The following is a 22,703-nucleotide window of genomic DNA, read 5'->3' on the forward strand; positions in this document are numbered from 1 at the left end:
CACTGAAGACAGCGTGGCTGTGCTCCAGGTGTCTCTCTTGTATCTATTAGGATCAGTGGGCTAATCCAGCCATGTTCTTTTGAGGTCAATGGCAGAGGTAAGGAGAGCGGGCCAACTGATCAAGAGTGTTTCAAACCTCTATTTGCCTCATGTCCATTAACATCCTATTGGCCAAAACAAGAAACATGGTCAGGCCCAAGACCAATAAAAGAAGGGTATATATCCTATGGAAGTGAGGGGGAGGAAGGACTTTTTCTGAACAGTTATCCAATCTATCTCATGTGGTAAAGATTCAAAGCATACTAAAGTCTGGTTCTTCAAAGTAGTTTTCCTGTATAAAGGGTCCCTATTTTTGCAGGCATTTATCTACAATTATAGGAAATGTGAAACTCTCCTTCTAAAAATCTGCAGTCTGTTCTTATTATTATGAATGGCTACTCTTTTTTGAGTGTCTACCTCATACAAGTGATTGATATACCTATCAAATCAATCATTAAAACATCCCAACAAAATAACTATTTTATTCATCTTTACTTCCAATTTAAAAAAGTGGCTCAGAATACTTAAGTACATGGCAGTAAGTCAAACAGCTAGTAAATGGTAGGGTAGGCATCCAAATCTAGTTCTTTCTGAATCCAAAGTTCATGCCTTATGTACTCTTTATGCAGCCTGGCAGCATAGCTGACCCACTCTTAAAATAATCCGTGCTATATTGTCACCAATACAATTCTAAAGGTGCTTCATGAGGATGAGTTTTGAGCTCTGAATAAAACAAAAAACTGATATGAAGCAAGATTTGTTTTTTAGAGGACTGTTTTCTTTTTTTTTTTTTTTAAAGATTTTATTTATTTATTTGACAGAGATAGAGACAGCCAGCGAGAGAGGGAACACAAGCAGGGGGAGTGGGAGAGGAAGAAGCAGGCTCATAGCGGAGGAGCCTGATGTGGGGCTCGATCCCAGAACGCCAGGATCACGCCCTGAGCCGAAGGCAGACACTTAACCGCTGTGCCACCCAGGCGCCCCTAGAGGACTGTTTTCTTAACTAACAAGAGGGATTAAAAAATACAATATCTCTGATTGACAAATGAGATAAACTGGTTAGAATTGGATCAACTACTGACCTTTTATGTAGCATTTTCAAACTAATGTCAATTTATTGCCATTGTCACCTTTACATACTTTCAGCAATGTTGTCATCTTATTGAATATTTGTACTTCTGTTTTATATTTTTTCCTAGACACCTGGCTTACATTTTTCAAATGTAACCTATTTTAGTTCAGGACATCCTGGAATCTTAGGCCTTCAAATGTTTTCAGATGTCAAAAATACATTTTAAAAAATTTTAAAGTAATTTTCTGAGCACCAAGTCATAACTTAAAGTTTTTGTGTCCTCAGTGTTTACCTTGTTGGAAATATCCTCAGTAAACAAATGTCATCTGACAGTTTTACAACTCCAGGAAAAATAAATAAATAAATAAAAGCAGAATTGTAGCTTTATCCCTGGGTCTGGATAAACACACAACACACACACACACACATAAACACACAACACACACACACACACACACACAAACACACATCACTATTTACCATTTTCAAAATTGTGGAAATTTTAACGAGTTAATTACTGATGCTTGAATTGATGACGAAGTGTGTACGTGAATTGCTGACTGATAGCAGTATGAGTATAGAGTGGTAGCTAGTTTTGCCTTCAATTATCTCCATAATCTTAGTAAAGCCATCTTATCCCCTCCTACAGTGAACCATCAGTTCTCAGCCTCTCCCATGATCAGACTAACTGTTGCTTGTTTTGAACTGGCTACTGCCTCCTAACATTACATCTGACAAAGAAAAACTTCACATCGATAGTTTATCTTTTCTTTTTCTTCTGGAAAGAAGGAACGAGACTGATGGGGAGAGATTCTACTATGGTTTTTCAAAGAGCTGTGTGGACTGGGGAGTTGTAGTGTCAGACATGAGGAGTTTATTGATTTCAAGTATAAGTTTGTGAGAACACTTTTAGAAGATGAAGTACCCTAACCCCTGTGAGTCCTACTGTATAAGAGCCATCCATCCTCCCTTCTTTCTTGCTAGCAAAATTCCAGTTTTACTTGTGCAGCCATATTGATAATCCCAGGCCGTTGTCCTGTTCAGGTTACTGCTCTGTGTGTATAAGATACTTGGAACTCGAGTAGCTGTTCTACCACAAGCACAAAGTCTTTGATGATATTGACACTGACTCAGCTCCCTCACCTCATTGAGCTCTTGAGCCAGTTTTGGAACCACTCCAGACTGATTGCTGTGTGAGATCATTAAACATCTTTCATTATTTTAGCCTCTATTAGTTGGGCTTTCTGATATTTGTGGCCAAATGCATCTTTAAACACACTGTATATAGGAAATCCTAATTTTATCATTGGATAAGTTTATGTGCACTTTTTTGGGCCTTCTGAATGCATTATTACTTCCTTTGTTTATATTCTCACTTTCTTATTTGTTTATGTATTGGCCTGGGCATTGAGAAAAATTGATGAGCAATTCTGACTCCTCTACCTGGTATTTGGTAGAGTGAAATGTGCCATCATTGTACCATAGTCTTTTTCATCAAGTAGCATAATCATATTGAGTTTCTGGAATGCATTGAGGCCCTTGAGTGAAATTATTTGGCTCAGAATAAATGGAAAATAATGTAAATCTCAGTTAAAGATTAATTTTTTCCTCAAATCTATTATTTTTTATATCTATGTTAAGTATAAAAATGTGTTGAAATGCAGAGAGAATGCTCCAGAGCCAGGATTCCAATCAAGTTATGGTGTGGGGAGGATGTAGTCAATACCAGTTTGCCTTTGAGGCAGTATGCCTGATCATTCAAATCTATGTGCAACAAATCCCTCCCTCCAAGAAACCTGATTATAGAGTTGAGCAATTGTGTTTGTCTGACAACCATCTCTTTCTGTTGGCTCAAATTACCAATCACCAGGTCAGGTTTTGCTGAAGAAGACTAGACTTGAAAACAAGTAGATGCTTTCTGCATCAATCAAAAAGAATCAGGTACAGGGTACAGCATCTTTGAAAATCTTGTCACACTTCCTACATCCTGAATTGAACACGATGTTTATATTAATTTCTCCAACCAATTAGGTTTAAAAATTATACAGTTTTGCACAGATGCTTATAGCTGAGGGTTCATAAAGTTGATTGTCAGATCTTTTTAAGTTGTGACTGCATAGCCTACCAATTTTAGGCACGAAAGGACTCCTTAACAGAAGCTTTCCAGCAGCTGTTGCCTTTACAAAGGAAGCAACATCAGAAGCCCAGTGCCAAGGTGATTATAGAAAACCACTGCCCTTCTCACTGGAGCACTCTTGTGTCCAGTTTCCTCCACAGAAAACATCTTTTCCCTCCATCCACCTGCCCAAACAATGCCCATCCCTCATTTCCAAGGCACGTGTCCCTACCGTTTTATCCAGCTAAAGGGCTCCCTCCTTCCTCAGCCTCTTGGGCACTTAAAAACTCTTTCCTATGGTGCTGCTTACTTTCCACCTTACACAAGAGAAATCTTTAAAAACAAGCTTTGTTTACTTCACAGCTTAGTAACTTTAAGGGACTTTTGCAAATTCTTCTGTTTCATCTTTTCTTGGTCCCTAAAGTAATACTATTCTCATAGTAGACACTTATTAGGTAAATACAAATAAATGCAAGAATAAATAATCATCTCTGAGCAGCAAGCAGGAAGACTAGTAAGCCGGCCTTGAGGAATGGGTGGGATTTGGGTGGGAGAGAAGGAGATGGGGCATTTCAGAACTGATGGAGGTGCAAAGTGCAGGAATCTCCATCCTTCATCCCGGCCAAATGCTGAGGAGGGAAGATGTAAGGTGCATCTTACATCAAGGGAAATGGTACATGATGAGGAGCAGGGATCCCGTGGATAAAACTGGAAGGAAAGTGTTCTGGATTAGTTGGGAAAGATGGTGGTAAGGTTGTGAGGGTTTGGAATAGAGACTGAAGTGTTTGGATTCTGTAGTCAGGATCAAATCTTGCAGTTTTTTCATTTAAGAAACTTGATCCTTGGAGGTGGAGAAAAGATGGGAGGCCAGTCTCTTGGGATATTGCTTCCTTATGAAGTAGTGAGGGCTGAGCCACATTGGTTTGTTGGAAGTGAAAGAAAGGGAAATGTGGCAACAGTTACCCAACAGGAATAGGAATTGCTGCTATGTGATTGCTTGGATGGAGAAGCTGACGTAAGGATGATAGTGCCATTAGGAGAAATAGCAAGTTTGCCAATAGATACATGTCCAGTGGAAGGTGGTGATTTCTGTTAACAGGGTCTAATTTGAAGACATCTGGGTGGAAATCAAGAAGAGTGATGATGATCTTGAGAGAGAAATCTATGCTTGAGTTGTAGTTTTGAAAATCTTTTATACTGATATCACACTTGAATTGCAGACAGCTAAATGCTCTCTGTAGCATACACTGGGTTCTCATGGTCGTGTGCCTGAGAGTGGAGTGTGAATTGGAGGAGTAAAGTGGCAGCAGCTAAAACATTTGTGATTGTTCTTGGACTTCAGCCAAGCCTGTCTGTATGTCTTTGCCCTCCATATGCTGGGGGTGCCAAACCTGGACTTATCCATCTTTACAAAGTCCAAGAGTAATAAAAAGATTAAAAGAATAGTTTTTATTTCCACTTTATAGATGGGACTAACAAGACGACTAACAGTCCCTTGAGCCATAGCCTCCAGAATTCAGGTTTTCCATGTATGAGGAAATTGTATTACTTCGAGGTTATATTATAATATAGGTCTCCTTTTAAGAACAAATTTCCTTTTGTCACTTTGGTTGTCTCCAGGAAAACACTCTTTAGGCACATATGTACAGTGAAATTCTCTTGAGCAGTTGTTTCAGCAGAGATTTTCGGATTGTTATAAACTGTGCCTTTGGTGCATACAGCCATTTTGGGTGTGTGTGTGTGTGTGTGTGTGTGTGTGTGTGTGTGTGTGTTTTAACATTGTGATTATAAATGAAATAGTATATGAAATGGAGTTTACTAGCAAAAAAATGTGGATTGAGAATTAATGCTTGAATTTTGAACAAATGTTCTTTTATTAACGACTAAGGGAAGGCTTAGTGACTTAAGCATCTCAACACTGGGAACTCATTAAGAAGAAAATATTGGGTTGGGGCTCCTGGGTGGCTCAGTTAGTTGAGCAACCGACTCTTGATTTCAGCTCAGGTCATGACCTCAGGGTCGTGGGATGGAGCCCCGCTGGCTCTCCACTGACTGTGGAGCCTGCTTGGGATTCTCTCTCTCTCTCCTTCCCTCTGCCCCTCTCCCCATCACACAAATGCGCATGCTCTCTCTCTCTAAAAAATAAAAAAGAAAATCAAATATTGAATCCATATCATACCAATTAACTTATAGTCATTTTCCTGTTTTTATTTATTGTTTCAAATAAAGTTAAAGAATTACCATCTTATGTTTTTCTTTAGGAAATGTCCTAAAAGATAAGAATAAATAATTTTGGGGTATTACTAAAACACACATAAAATTCACATTTATTTCCTGTTTTTATGTGAAGGTTTTTATTTGCTTTTTAACTTTCTGCAAAGGTTTTGAGATAGCTTGGTCAATTTCATAGACTAAAGTTAACTGGAGTTTTCTTCCTCCCTAGCTCCCCATCCCTTCCCCTCCCCCCCCCACCCTGCCTTCTTTTCTACTTTCTTCCTTTCCTCTTTCCTTGTTTTCTTTCTTTTTTATTTTAAGGCTTCAGAGTGATTGGGGTGTCCATGTGAGGAAAGACCAGATTTTGGGGGAGTTGCTCACTGTGGGGAGGAGAGGAATGTTTTTCATTTGAGAAATTTGGTCTTTGCTCTTTTAAGCAATGAAGAATGTAATTGTGGGCACCTTGAGATCGCTAGATGATATATTTTGATGAACAGTTGTCTGTAGGAAGCAAACAATACTTCTGCCCTTTTAACATTTTAGGTCAAGGTTAAGTGTGATAAGAACATTGCCCTGGGAGTCAGCTGACGCGGGAGCTAGTTCTGACCTAGGCCTTTAGGGCAGATTCTCTTACTCTCTCTGCTTCTGGGTTTCTTCCTCTGAAACTTGAAGCCAAGACATTGGTGTCCATGATCTATGGTCCTTTTCACTTCTAGAGATTCTGTTAAGCTGTGGTTTCCAGAGACCTGGATCTTTTCAGTGTGCTCCTTTTCCATTAAAGCAATAGCTGAGAGCTGGTGTTATGATTCAGAGGAAGGATCCTGGACGTTTCCAGGTAAGACTAGCTTTGGAGTCAATTCTGAGAAATCTGCATAGGCAAAGCAGTTTGACCCATCATCCCATAGTAAACATGGCTAATATTTACGGGAGGGAGAAATTATTAGCTGGAAAGATCCTTCCAGACTGACTGGTTATGTTCCACAGTGTTTACAAACAGGATATTTTTTTAAAATTATTTTTGAACAAAATATTAATGTTAAAGATCTAGGTGTCTGTCTGGTGAAGACCACTGTCACAATCGGCAAGCTGTTTTCTTTCCCTTCAGAGAAACGGCAAGCTGTCTTCTCTCAGTGTTTGCTGTTCTCAAAGATACAACCACTGGAATTTTAAAGTGGGTCAAGCTGCTTTTAACCTGGCTACTGTTATTCAATTTTATCAATTCTTCATTTTCTATTAGCAGAAAATCTGTTTCATGACTTCAATGTATAAAAGGTAGAAAGATCACAAAGGAGCCCCGAAGCAGATAAATATTGACCGAATCAAACAGGCATGCTGCCGAGACTTGGAATGACTGGGGTTGTTGCCCTGGGACCAGGCCAGGAGAATGTTGAGGCTGTTCATGCCTAACTCACTTTATCTAACGCATCTCCTTTTTAATTTTGTTTTGTTTTGTTTTTGTTTAGTAAACATCTGCTTTCTATTGGATTGTTTTATCCCCTTAACCTTTATAAATGACAGTTAAGTCCATCTAGTCTGTCAATAGCGTGTCATTTATTTGTTGCTACAGCTGAGCCTGACCTTCATTGATTTTATGGGAGTAATTTGCTGGAAATGATTTCTTAATGTTAGATTTATTACTGGGGCACTTCATTGTCAGATAATTGAAGCAAATTGTAATTTTTTTTTTCAAACCAAATGCGGGAAGTAAGGGGAAGGGATAATATTATTTTCAAGGGTTATTTCCTATTGCGATAGAGACATATGTTATACATGATGTCATACACTTTTCAAATTTGCGTACACAGATCGTTTTTGAGTGGTGCATAAATTTTCTCTTTTTTGGTTTTTCCTTAAGTATAGCTGAGCTAGCAATTGGAGCTGGTAATGAATTAGCATTCAAGTATGACGTTGCAAATTAGATACCTACATAAATTATCGAGTAACTACAATACCATCCCTTACATAATGGGTCTTGATATTTTGATTTAACTGCAGGTTCTATTATGAATAGACTGATGTTATCTAATTAATGTTACCCTTTACATAAGTATTAACGCATTCCCTAGTATTTGTGTTGACAAGTGTTTTGTTACATTGTGTTTTTGGTTCTACAAAAACTTTGATTATCCTTTTAGATAATAATGAGCATTTCAATCCCTAAGTGAGGCTTTATGGTATTTGTATACTTATCCCATTGACGTAGGGATAGCTATACTATTGTTATACCTATGCATTAGAGGGGATACTGAATTATATATTTTATCTTTCGAAAAGTGTTTTTGAATATACCAGTCTTTTGTAGTTGTGCTGTTGTGTCCTGATGTTAGCAGGACCAAGCCAGCAAAGGTTTGCTAGCAGAGCTGATGCCCTTGTTATTCTGGAAATAGATTCTGACTTGAAATAAAGTAAATGGACTTCCAAACTTAACTTTAAATACTAACATATGAAACATGCTGGTTTTCACACTCTGAATAATGATGCATTGTTGCACAGGAGGATTTCCAATATATCGGAACTAGTTAAAGGAAAGTGGAGCAGAACTTAGGCCTTATTCTTTAATGAGCATGTCCTTTTTTTTTTTTTTTTTTACTCTCGTGGGAGCAGAATCAAAGCAAGTCATCTTGTAACCAAAGGCAAAGAGAAAACTAGACCACAGTTTCTCTGGAAATCTGTTCTAATTGCAGCAATTTCTCCACTCATTCACAATTGTTTTGAAGCAAAAGAAAAATAAAGTAAAAAATAGGATTTTATGTTTTTTATGTATTTTATGTAGAGAAAAGACTTCTGGACACGATATCCCTCCTGTCAGTTTAGAAACTGGATGATGAAAATGTGAGTGGATATTGGTGATGTAATAGTCCCGCCCGCCCATGTTACCAATGACTTCCTCTCCTCTTAAATATTTTAAAGTGATCTCTAGTATCAAATTTAATGAAGAGCAGATAGATTATCACATCACCAGGTTTTAAAAATTTGAACTTGCTGCATCTCGAAAGGCAGTTACGCACAGGCTTAAGCATAATTATTCCAAAGGGTATTCATGGAATGAAGTTTGGCAGAGGTAGAATTTACTTTCAAAATAGGAGTCGGATGTAATAATCTCAGAGGAAGGAGAGGAAGCGGGCACCGGTGTCCTTCTCAACAAATTGGACTCTGAAATTCAATTTTAGTTTTAAGTAGAAATTACGGGGCAAAAACTGTAAGGACTTGAGGGAGAAACTTCTTGCTTTAACACTGTCATGTTTCTTTCCTGTCTCTGTTCCTGTCACTATTATTGATATAAAGAATCCATCAACATATTTTTATGGGTGATTAAGAAAGGCTGACCTTTCCTTTGCAGGTACAAATAGGTAGTTCTTCAGAGGCTGTGACTGAATGACAAGATAATTCTATCCATTTAATATTGAAGTGATGTTGATAGTATCATTCTTCTCGTGTTGGAAACAGGACAGCGTAGAGGCCTTTTCTGCCTCAGCCTGTTCTGCCCTGGGTGATGGATTTTCCCGCTGACTAATCGCTGTCACATTAACCCGCACTATTTCATCCTTCAGAGCTGTCAAGATAATGACGATAATCCAAGTGGCTCATTGTAGGTAAAGGAAATTATATGAGCAAAGTAATATCATAAAACAGTGTTTAAATATTTTAATTTCATTTGTCAGGGCTGCCCCAACACTTCATTACACATATAACCATCTCTCATCAGTGGAATTAGTGCATTATTCATTACTGTTAATTATTTTCACATAATGGCTGCCCTGATATATTTAACCTCCACATTATATCTCAGATAATGGGTCTGTAAAATTGAATTGTGTGAAGAGTGGAGTTCTAAAGCTCATTTGCAGAACATCAAAGAACAAAGAAGAGGAAAAGAATTCTAAATGGGACATTTTGCCCAGCTGGGGCCAAACATTTGTTTCTGTCTGATTTGCATACAGAAAATAGGTGGTGTAGAAGTGGTTTAAAACTGTATAGGCTGTCTGCTCCTATTATGCAACCAATTAGGATTTGTTAATATCTCACACATCGGAAACAACTTGAGAATTATAGCATGGAAAAATGGAACAGTTAAGATGGTACTCTTACTCAATGTAGACAAAGTGGAATTTCCATTTGGGGGCAGTATGTCATGGGCAGAGAGAGAGAGAGAAAGAAGGAAGTGTTGCTAGGGAGTTCCAGATTAATTTTATATTCTTATGAATACCTTTAATAATAGACACTAAGTTTTTAAAAGTGGGTATGAGCAAAGACGAACCATAAAAATCCATTTAGACTTTAGTTATTTATTTCTGTGGAGGCCAGTACAAAATTTACCACTTATATTTATGATAACACTTTCTCAGTCACTTAAATGTTTAACATTCACGCAAACAAAACATCCATTTAGAGTCACCAGCACCCTATGAATGGAAGCCATATTTAATAGCAATTTAATTTTTCATGATTGTGAATTGCGATACTTTTATGGACCATTTGACAAGCATAACGATCTGATCAGCAATGTCAAAAACATCTGTATGCAAGTGTATTTTCTTTACACCTTCTCAGTGTGGGAAACTGGACCAAAGAAAACCACAACTGAAATCTACAGATCCTGAGGCAGAATCTCTTGATGGCGGAGCTTAGACAGGTATATATTTTAAAAGCTCTGCAAGTAATTCTGTGGGGCTTCCCCATAATCAGCACCTCAGCCTTACGAGGTCAGAGGAGTGCGTGTGGCTCATAGCACGCTCTTAGCCTCCCTTTGTAAATGTCTTGAATGGATCTCATTTTTGAGCCTGCGTAGTAAACTTTGCCTTGGTTGAGCTCATGATGGAGGCAGCCATACCTTGCTGGCTTCCATCACTGCTATCACGGAGCACAATGTAGACATTCATTCAATACCTGCTTGTTAAATTTACTTTGTCTTTCTCAGATTTTCACTGTTATAATGACACCAAAATAAATTTCTTCAAATTTATAAATTTCCCTTCTTTTGGATTTTTCTGTAGGCCAAGTCCTATGAGTGGGATTCACAGTTATTATGGCTCTGGGTACATCCTATCGGGTAGGTTTCTAAGAGTTGCACCAGTTAATAATACTTTCACAATAATGTAAAATATGTGTTTTATTGCAACCCTGGCAGAATTGGCTATTGACATTAAAGCATGGTTGCTCTTCATCTAGAAAATGGCATCTCACTATTTTAACATGCATTATTTTTCTTACTGTCCAAGTTGAATACTTCCAGTTTTGCTTTACATTTCTTTTTATGTGAGTAATTTCTCAGTTAACTTAGTCTTTTTACCATTTGCCTATTGATTTCTTGGTATTTTTCTTACCAAATCGAGTAATCTTTTTATATAATGAATATATTATACTTTTATCTGTTTTATTTACTGTAATTTTTTTTTACTGTATGTTGATTGCATTTTTCTTTTAGCCTTTTTTTACTTGTACCAGAGTTTTCATTTCTTATGTAGTCAAATGAGTTGATCTCGTTTTAGTGTTTTTTTTTTTTCCTTGCATCTTCAAGGCTTAAAACATTATCACAGTTATCTCCTTTTTTCTTTAATTTTTTAAAATTTGAGTGTAGTTGACACACAATGTTACATTAGTTTCAGGTGGACAACATAGTAATTTGACAAATCTATATGTTATGCTATGCTCACCATAAGTGTACTACCATCTGTCACCATTGACTGTATTCCTTATGCTGTTCCTTTTATTCCCATAGTTATCTCATTTTAAAGATGGATTAGATCAAGTCCTGAGAATATTGAAATATTGTGGAGAAAGACTAACTACAGAGTTGGAAATAAAATCTTAACTTAGCTCTCAGTCTGCCACACCGTTCTTATAATTTAATGAATTAGGCAGCACCCCTTCTGTATACTCATGAGAATAAACCCAGTTGGTGGGAAATAAACAGAAGATCACGTTTACCACTATACCCTCTTATTCTCATTCATTATGTACCATATGGTTGGGCTGTCCTATAGTATCAATCTGTCATGTCATTACATAGGAAATAAGGTCTGAACTTTTGGACTGGACATTCAAGTATTTCTTTTTTTTCCTTTTCTTTCTTTTTTCTTTTCCTGTTTTTCCCCTCTCTATCTACCCCTTTAATTCTGTATCTACCCCCAATGCCTTATTCATTTACTTAACATTTCTTGAGCTTCTACCATGTGCCAGCAAGGTGTTGAAAATAAACAAAAGGATCTCACAGTGCATTCAGCTCCTTCTTCCTGGAATATTCCCGTATTTTCGTGTTCCTAGAGCCTGCCTAATTTGCTCATTCTATTTGGATATTCTTAGACCGTAGACATTGCTCCAAAGCACTACCTACTCTTTAAGGCTCTCATTCAAATTCCACTTTCTTTAATGAGCCTTCTCTGTTCACTATACCCTGTTAGAATGAATCACTCTGTTTCAAATATCCCCCCAAAATGATGTTTGTATTTCTATTATGATATTTGATCTTTATGAGCTCCATAAAAGGGTTATTGATGTATGCCCCTGTCTCCTGCCTAGATTATGACACTTATGACAATAGCAGTTGGATCTTTCTCAACTTTGTAAATCTCACTGTACATAGGAAGGCCTGTGCCCATGGTAGGAATTGAGCAAATATTTGTAGTTTTTAAAAATTTTGGTTTGTTTGGTAGAAAGCTCAAAGTCCAGTGTTGTAATCAACTCCTTCATATAGAATCACAATCAACATGACTTTGCCATCCTCCAATTTGTATTTTCATTCTGAGACTGTAGAAGCTATGGCTTCCATACAGCTCAAATTTAGTATCCACTGGGTGTTTGATAAGTATTCTTGATTGACAAACTGAAAGGGTGGCCTTAAATCTAAGTAGAGAACTTGCAATAATATTTATTATCTACTGTGTCTTTCATATATTTCTGTTTTTTTCAATTAAAAAATGGCATAAAACACCATTTAACTAGTTGCCAACTGATGTCTCATGCTTACTAAGCCAGTTCTATGATTGAAAATCTTACATTAATTCTGTGCAAAGTGTTAATTTACATAGCCTCCTGTTCTTATCGTTGACTAAAAGGGCTTATTTCACAACTGCCAAATGGCAAAGGGTTTTTGGCTCTTTCCATTAAGTATTAATAAAACATTCTGTAATACAGATTCCCTTCACCTGGCTCATCTGGGAGTTGTTTGGAAGAGATCCATTTATTTCACTTAAAGTTTGTTACATTCTTCCATTTCCGTGGCAAGTCCCAGGGCACCACCATGGCCCAGAAAGGTTGGTGTTCATTTGTTTAGAAACTTAAGAAAGATTACTCTTTGCTATCAGTGTCAGAATGTGTCAAAAGCAGGGTCCCTCTTTTATTTTTCCTTGGCAACCCCAAGAGTGAAGACAATCCGATGTTTCTAATGAAAGTGACTTCTATAAACAGGTCATCTCCCACTGCTTGCCTGACGAAATACCAAGGCAGTCCTAGGAAAAATTGAGAAGCTGAGAAAGTTTGTTTTTTGTTCTTGCCCAGCATTGTTTTCTGAGCCACATTGCCTTCTTGGAAAACATCCCTTATTGCACAACGTGCTTATTCCTTCCCTCTCTGCCCTTCTGCCCAGGTCTACCCTCTGCCTTTTTTTCTGGAGCCATCTCTCTCTCCCTTGACTTTTCTCCGTTCCTGCTACCTTAATGTAGATGTAAATAAGTAATATATCCTGATCTCTTACCATGACCCTGGCACTGTGCTAAGCACCTAATGTGTATTATCTCATCTGTCCTCAAAGTAATCCCATGAGGTGGCTTTTATTATTACCATCATTTTACAAATGAAGTAAAAGTCTTTGTGAGTTTAAAAGATTTACCTGAGGTCACACAGCAAGTATGGTAGATGGTTATTTCCACAGATGTCTGCATCAATATCTCTCATTCTGCATGTTTTTTGAAACGTGACCTTGTGACTTCCTCCATTAAAGAATCAGACCTATGTCCCTTCCCTTTGATTCTGGGTTACTTATGAGCACCTCACCTAACAGAGTATGGCTGACGTTTCCATACTTGGCTTCTGCATCTGGAACAAAAAAGGCAATGTGGCTTCTGCCTTGATCACTGAAACACTTGTGTTTAGAGCCCTGAACTGCCATGTGAGAAGTCTGATTACCCTGAGGAGTCCATATTGTGAAGAAACCAAGTTACACAGAGAGGTCATGTGTGAATGCTCTGGTAGGCAATCTGAGTCTTTGAGTCATTTTATGTCCAGTAACAAACTTGTGAATAAAACTGTCTTGAACCCTCCAGACCAGCTCATCTGCCAGCTGGGAATTACTGAGTGATCTTAGTCAATGCTACAGGGAGCAAAAGGATCACTGAGACGAGCAATTCCCAAGATTCTTGACCCACACGATCTATCAGAAAATAAAATGGTTGGTGTCTTCAGTCTAAGTTTTAAAGTACTTTTTAATAGAACAAAAGTATTAGTAAATGGTAGACACAGTATGGGAGCTACACCTTCTGACTCCAGAGCTCTCACATAAAGCTCTACATATTAAGGATGAGCTAACCCTCAATAACATGTGACATTCTTTCTACCAGGATCCTGCCTAAACCACAAAGGCTGATTTCTAATGGTGAAATTTCTGGCACCATTAGAAATGTCGATGAGATTCCTCAAATCAAAGTACTCATTACCTATTTCACAGTTGAGAAACAGCCTTCATCACTGAATACCGAACATAAGTTGTTCTATTTTTATTTCGCGTCTATTGGAAAACAAGTTCTCGACATTTTTGTTGGAGTGTAACACACAGACAGAATAATGCCCAAAACATAAGTGTATTGTTCAATAAACTGCCATAAAGTGAACTCCTCCATGTAATGACCACCCAGGGCAAGAAATAGAATATTGCTAGCCTCCAGAATCCTCCCTTGAGCCACCTTAAAATTCCTTTCCTCTTCCTCTTCCTCAATGGTAGCTACTACCCTGATTTCTGAAGTCATAAATTAGCGTAGGCTGCTTATGAACTTCATGTAAATGCAGCCATACTTCATCATGATGTTTTTGAAATTGACCCATGTTGGTGAAGGTCGTGGTAGCTCATTTATTCTTAGTGTCTATTCCATGGAATATCCATGGGATGAATGGATCACAATCCAGTCTTTGTTTATCCAGTCTACTGTATACTTAAGTCAGAAAAAAAATTAGTTTTCTTTTAAGTTTTTACTTAAATTTCAGTTAGTTAACATTAGTTTTTTTAAAAAAGCTCTTTGTCAAGTTATAAATATAGAAGGAACATAACATGTGAGAAATAACCACCAAATGAAATAAAACATCCATCCATTTTTATCCCAGAGGCAAATGAGAATAAAGGTATGTGAGCACAGAGGGAGTATTCATAAGATCTTGGAGGAAGGCCAAGATATGGCCTGACAGGTTTATGGAGGTGGGGAGGATAACAGAGTACATATGTGTGGGGGGAATGGACAGGTCTCCATGAGGGCAATGGAGTAGTCAAGTCCTGCATCCAAAAGTAGATTTACAGCTACTGTGAAGGTGGAAGATGAAATTCAATGGGAGAGATGGGGCAGGGTCTTCAGCAGAGGCCTCACGGTGGGTGGTACTGTTGGTAGGCTGTGCTGTTGTTCTGGGTGATGAGCAGTTCAGTATAGGACCCATGCCAGAAACTGCAGGTCTGGGGCAATGACCGCCAGCTCCAATACCATAAGCAGGAAGAACCAGGGAGAGCTGGAAAGGATTGGAGTCTGTGTCAAAGTGGCTGCAAGCTCAGTGCAGCCCTCTAGAGGTCATCTGGAACTTCAGGCAGAGAATACAAAGCAAACGTGGTAGGAGGTAAGGAATAATGGGGAACTGGAATGAAGTGGCTGCCTAAACTTCCTTCCCAGCTTCTGCCCGCATTTGTTCTGATTGGTTGGTGCTCAGGGTGTACACCCTGTTAATGTTTTGATTATCACTCTTTGGGCTTCAGGCAGGGAAGAAGTATAAGTAACAATTATAACTATTGTAAACTTATCCAAAATGTTCTTTTTGAGATCTCAGACTGGAGAATGTTAGAAATAAATCAGTGCTTTCCTTTGCCTTTGATTTTTACCTTTGTTGTTATTGGGTTTGAATGTGAAGTGGCAAAGAAGAAGAAAATTAACCGTGAGTCATTATACCTGGATCTGATTTTACTTCCACTACCATACATTTAGCTTATGTGGCAGACAAAGAGCAAATCTGGGTCTTATTGGCTCTTTCTCAAACGGTCATCAAAACATGTGTGTTTGATGGAACTGCAAGTGCTGAGCCATCCCTTCAGTCTCAAAGCCTGAGGAGGACAAGGGGCCCTATCTCTTGGGGTTTACAATGGATCACTTCAGCTACTGGTCTACTCACAAACATCAAAATTCACATTAGCCAAAGAATGTGGATTTAAAGATATCTCAGGGGGGATTTGATTCCATTAAGAGTTTGTAAGGCATCGCAGTTCAAGAGGATGAGCCAAGAGCTGAAGTAACAGGACTATGGATTTAATTGCCTCTCTCCCATTAACTCACTGGGGCACAAACTCTCTGTGGTCTAATCAAACACAGGTGGAAAAATGTTGACTTCCTCCATATGATATTCTAGACAATAGAGACAGATACACTGGTCATTTTGTCCAAGAGAAATATAATGCAACACACAGCTCAAGTCAGATGCTAAGTGTTCATGAAAAATAGTTGATCTGTATTTAGATTTCCAAAAGGTCTATTGAAACAGTTAACCCAAGTTGTATCAAATACATTTTAAAGTTTTCCAATCACTGAAGTGCGTATCTGCTTTTAAGCTTAAATTTTAACTCGAACATAAATAAAGCTAAAGAGTCATGTCCTCAGTCATAATAACCACATTTCAAGTGCTCAATAGCCACATGTGTGTAGTGGCTTCTGTATTGGACAGTGCAGGTCTAGACCACATGTGTAAATATTATATACATGCTGGAACAGAAATCCAGAGAAGTGAAAACTTCAGCTATGCAAATATATAGGGAATATGCTATTCTTTTTTTTTTTTTAAGATTTTATTTATTTATTTGACAGAGAGCTAGAGAGAGAGAGCACAAGTAGGAAGAGCAGCAGGCAGAGGGAGAGGGAGAAGCAGGCTCTCCGCTGAGCAGGGAGCCCGACGTGGGGCTCAATCCCAGGACCCTGGTATAATAACCTGAGCCGAAGGCAGCCGCTTAACCGACTGAGCCACCCAGGCACCCTAGGAAATATGCTATTGTTTTTAGATTATTTTCTCTCATTTGCTGAATATTTATCCCTTAAGTACCCAAATTCTTTCTAATTCTGGATAGACTCTTTGTAGTACACTTTACAAAATTTCCTGACTTCTTAAATGGAGAACACCAACTATAATTAAAATATTTCTTGCTGAGCAAAGCTCATAATTATAAATGTCAATTATGGTATTGTGTTTTAATACAGCACCCCCTTCAGGGGGCATTAGACGAGGATAGTAACCTACAGCTGGGACCAATGTGGCCCTCTATCTGCTCTGTAAATAAAGCCTCATTGGAACATAGTCATGCCCATTCATTTGTGTATACTGTGTGCCTGCCTTATGCTACAATGGTGGAGTTGAGTAGTTGTGACAGATACTGTACAGCCTACAAAGCCTAAAATACTTACTATCTGGCCTTTATAGAAAAAGTTTGTCAGTTTATGGAGTAGATTATATTCAGTGACCCAAACTGCAGAGTATTTAGGTCCTTATGTCTGCTGTTTATCCTTCCTTACTCCCCTTGTTAGCAAGAAGTTGTCTCTTCATTGCTATCAGGGCTCCTACATATAACAACTAACTCATTGACTTGAACTCTCATAGATATAAGAAAAGTAACAAAATGTGTTGACTTTTTTTTATACTTGAAGTAAATTAACCGTCTTAGATTTGGCTTTGGGTTTTGTGGCATCTACTTGGCTATACAGAAATTTTATCTATATGTCCAAGTTTTCAAACATACTGGCCTCTGCTCAGCCTGCGTACCTCCTGATCCACCAGCTCCCACTTCAAATAGCATGCTCTCCTTGAGCCAGGTACTTAGTTTGCACCTTGCATATTTACCACCTCCCACATCAACCATGAGTTCCTGTCTTAGAACACCTTATCCTGCCTCTTGTCCTTGTTAATGCTGCTCCACCATTCTCACCTCTGGAAGATCTTCCCTGACCTCTCATCCCCCAATCCCCATCCCCACTCAAGCTCCCAGTGACACCAGGGTCATGTGAAATCACCCTCCTCAGGACTTTCTGAACATATCTGATTATCTCAACTGCAATGTTTTTCATTCTGTTTTGCCATTATCTATACACATTTCTACCTGTCAAAGAAAGTATGGGCCCCTAGAAGGCAGGACTTAGCTGGGGTGTTTCCTGACACACAACAGGAAATCAACAAATACTTATTGAACTGCTGGAATCATTACAATAAGAGTATATCCTTTTTTATAAATAAATCACAAATTATAGAATAATCATTAGGTATGAAGAACCTCCACTCAAGTAATTTTTTGTTTTTTGTGGGTTTTGTTTTGTTTTTTAGAGCAAAAGTGGGGAGGGGCAGGGAGCAAGGGTGAGAGAGACTCTTAAGCAGGCTCCACGCCCAGTTCAGAGTCAGGCACAGGGCTCAATCTCATAACTCTGAGATCATGACCTGAGCTGAAATCAAGAGTCAGATGCTTAACCAACTGAGCCACCCAGGTGCCCCTCAAGCAATATTTAAAAGATATTTTGCAACTTAAAAATCTGCTTAATGTAGTCAACTAAAATATCAGACTAAATGTTACCTATAGCATGTTAATATAAAACTACCATATTTTCTCCTCCACTAAAACAGGTCAAATATTAGTTTGGTAAAAAGATCTGTAACATGGGAATCTTGTATTCTTCTGGTGTGTAATGTGTATGTCTAAATTTCATCAACTGGTGAGAATAAAGTGTGGGCCTATTTAAATGAGGTCACATTTCCCTTAATATAGAAATTATAGTGACTTTGGATACCTGCTTCCCAATACAGATACTCAAAACATTTCCGCATTTCCCTATGTCTCAAAGTTTCCTCTGAAAACAGTTTTCTTCTTCAGTCTTGGGCCCACCGGCACAGGTTGTCCAACAGCTACTTGTCTTCTCTCATCCTTCCTTCCCTTTTCCCTTCCTTCCCCACCCCTCCCATCTTACCTCTGTCCCTCCCAGACTCCCAGAACAGGCACAGGGAAACTCAATCCATACTAAGAAAATGAACATTTCTCTGAAGGGAATATAACTTGCCAAGATCCAGCACTGTCTCTACAAGAAGCAGCTTTATACTACCACCTAGAGCAGTTTAGCTCTTTGTAGATGCTAGTCTCAAGCATCTCCATTTCAGAAGAGCGTCTGTGCATGTTTGAAAAACTGAAAATTTGGATGATTTTCCTGGAACACAAGGAATAGTCTGCCCCGAAAACAGTATCAAAGAGTATTAAATATTGCTTTTAAATGGTAATTTTCCCAGCTACTTTATTTAAGATTTTAAACATCTTTAGGGTTCAGTTTTAGCAATGGCACCCCAATTCCATGTGGGGCAGAGAAAAACATTGTGTAACGTATATATTCCCAGGAGTCTGTCTTCTGTTGTATTGTGAATATTCCCTCAACTATTACAAGGAAATGTTAATGGAGGAATATGAACTAATCCCTTGGTAATTTTGTAAAAAATTCACATTGAATTAAGCTTTTCATAAATCCATTTACTTCTTGGCATGGAGAAGAAATTTCATATACATGGGAAATTAAAACTTCAAGGTACTGGGAAAACTGCATTACAATAACAAGTTGAAATCAAGAAGTTTAAGGCAGGTTCATTTTCAACGACCAGAGCCCTGAATGCTTTCTGTCTGGAGAAGCAGCTTCTCAGAGTGGATTTTAGGATTTTCTCCGCATAAGTAGATGTCTCCTCCCTAAATCCCTGCATATGGTTGAGGATCAAAGTCAGGGTTCTGAGAAGGTTTATGATCTGAATACCACCATTTTCTGGTAATAAATAATTCCTTATTTAGATCAGAAATATAATAGAACAAAAAGGTTAGAACTGCTGAGCTCTGTAATCGGACACAGAAGAAAACCTCATTCTTCAAATTGTTGCTCACCAGTCTTTTAGATGCAGCTTGAAAGATTTTGTTTGCAAAAAGCTGTTGAGGGGTTAGAAGGTCATCCCTAGCTACAAAGCTCCTTAGGGTTTTCAAAGTGCGTACCCATTCCCTGAAAGTGCCCTTTCCCTGGGAGTGTTCAAAGCTTCCCTAGAAGATTCTTCAATATTTCTTTTCCTACAATCAAACTAGGCTCATTGTTTAGAAGAAATGGATTGGATGAATGTCTTTAAACTGCACTTTGAATGGACTATGAAGTCAAGTGGCTTTAAACAGACACATATAAGCAATTTATAGTAAAGATGGATTTAAAAAATGTTAGCTATCATGATGGGGGGGGAATGTCATTGGGGTGGAGGTATATTGTGTCAGCTAAAAAGTGAACATGCCTTGTTGGGAGAGCCAGATTTCAAGGGTTTTATCCTGTATTTTCCACCTATGGCTTGACTCCTGGTCATTGGCCAACCCTGCCTTTTTGAAGTGTTGCTCTTTAATTCACGGTAGCTCTTATGTTCTAACAGCCACATGTACAGAATGGAGATTTAAAGCACTATCAGGACTGCTCAGGCCAAAAGATCCACTGCTACCAAATAACTTATTAGTAAATACTTATTGAGCACAAACTATGGTCAACGGAACTTTGTGCTTTGTGGTCCTGTTTCTCTAAATCCAAGTCTCATTCTGCACTTTCCAAGGCTTGGTAAAAGAAAGACACGTCTCAGATTTGTGTAATTAGAGGCGAATCGGGCTAACTTTACCAACCAAGTTTTCACAGGATTGCATCAGACCAGTAATTGGTGTGTTTATATCTGCAGCTGTAGAGAGTTACAAGTAATGCAGCTTCTATGACATGAGATAATTCAGAAAACCTTTCTCCTTGCCTTTGTTGCTCAAATTAGTGCTGTCACATACAAAAGGTCCTAGGTTTTAGAAATTAAAAGACAAAATAAAATTGAAGAAAGCAGATTTGAAGTGAATCTCCATCTGTAATTTTAGCAATAGGAGATAAAAGTTCTCTTACCTTTCCAAAAAGCTTGGACACAGTTTTATAAATACTTACCTAGTTATTTTCAACTTTTCACATCCTTCAGAGCAGATCATACACCACATGAATAAATTATGGATAATGCACATGAGCACTCATGTGCCTACACTCACACACACTTACTTTGTTCTCACCACTCACTGTGGGGATGCAGGGAAGAGGACAGGACAGCGGTCTAGTTGTAGACTTATCAAACAAGAAATCATTTGTTCTGACTGTCATTTTGTTCATGGAACTCTGAAGTGTGAAGTCTGAATTGTGCAAAAGCAGTCAGTTATCTGGGGGCAGAACTAAGACCAGACTCAGGGATCCTGACTCCCAGTTGAGTTTTGTTTTTCTCTGTCACTTTTCATTCAAACCCAGTTCACACCACAGGTAAAAGTTGAAGACAAAGAAAAGCAAGAATCTAATTCTAAGTTTCTCCAGTTTGAGATCAACACTTCCAATGGTGCCAGAAATTTCGCCATTAGAAAATCAGCTCTTGTGGTTAAGACAGAATCCTGTTCTATGCAAACACTGGTAGAAAGTGTCACGGATTTTTGGGAGTTAGCTCATCATTGCAGGGTAGGGCTTTAGTGGGAGCGCTCTAGTCAGAATGCCTGACTCACATTCTGGTTTTACTGTTTATTAGCTATGCCAGTATTTCAAAACACACACATCCTGATGACCCTTTGAGAAAGAGCCAAGAAGACCCAGCTTTGCTCTCATGTGTTTGAACATTCCCCCACATAAGCAAAATGTATGACAAAGGGCAAGACCCTTTGTTGTTGTTGTAGATGAAGAAGAAACCACAATTTTACCCCACCTTCCTTTTCTTCCCGCTAGTGACTTTTAGTCATAACTATGCATGTAAAGATGCAATATTCCTGTTGGTGGAGCTACAGTCAATAATCTGTCCATTCTTCCTGTGTCATGTTGCAAGTATGACAAATAAGCAGAAACACTAGTATGTGAATCCAATTTTATAAGGCGATGAATTTCACTGTGTTGTCCATAACCTAAATAATAACAATAATAATAAATTAAGTGCCACAAAATCACATGGAGACAATCCATTCACACAGCACAAATTTTACAGGTGAAGATATTCCTCCATGTATTTTTCTTAAAGCCTTTGTTCACTTTTTTATTCAATACTGTATTAAGACATACAAGGGCATTTTGAAATATGCTTGAGTTTGTAGCACTATTTCTCTCGCTCTCAAAAATAAATTAATTAATTAATAAATAAACCCAAAACTGTCAGAACCAAGTTTGTGAGTTATTGCTTAAACATCTTGTAAACTTCCATTCTCATATGAAAATTTCTCATGGGAAAAGACAGATGTATAGTGGTTAAACTTGAATCTGAAAGCAACTTTCATAATCTTTTCCTCCTCTTTTATCTTTACCGCATGTGAGGCAGTGCAGGAACGTTGGGAGCAAGGACTGGTGGGTACTCCATTCCCTGTGCCCCATGGCTTAGTCCTCCCAAGGTGGTAAAGAGGATTATGAAGAAATGGAAACTGCAGGAGTGGGAATGGGATGAGGAGAAGTTTGCAGATTAATCAGTTGAGGGAAACTAAAGGGCAAAATATGATGGAGAATCAAATGAGCCAAAAGTCAGTTAAATATGTAATATTATAAAATAATATTTATATTAAAATAGCTTTTGATGATTTAAAAATAAATAACAATGCTCACCTTATAATTATTTGTAAAGCACAAAAAAGTATAAAGAAGAAAATAAAAATCACTGGAAAGTCCCATTGAGATAAGCATGGTGACATTTTGTGGTATTTTCTTTCCTTCTTTTATCCACCCTTTTATATACAAAATATATGTGTGTGTCCTTTACTGAAATGAAGCCAGTGTCTACATACAGTTTTATGTCTTGCTTTTTTCATTACACCTCTCATGAGCATTTTCCCTGTGTCATGAAACATTTCTTAAAAATGATTTTTATTTTCTATATATTATTCTCTTCTATGGAATTCTAGAATTCAACACTTTTCTGCACATAACTCATCAATTAAAGGGAGTTTTCCATTTGGAATACCTCAATTAGCCAGTGGCATCCAATTAACAAAATTACTTCACTGAAGTATTGGTT

This window comes from Ursus americanus, chromosome 10 (genome assembly GCF_024610735.1).
Source record: "Ursus americanus isolate L20-20 chromosome 10, mUrsAme1.1.p, whole genome shotgun sequence".
NCBI classification, from domain to species: Eukaryota; Metazoa; Chordata; class Mammalia; order Carnivora; family Ursidae; genus Ursus; species Ursus americanus.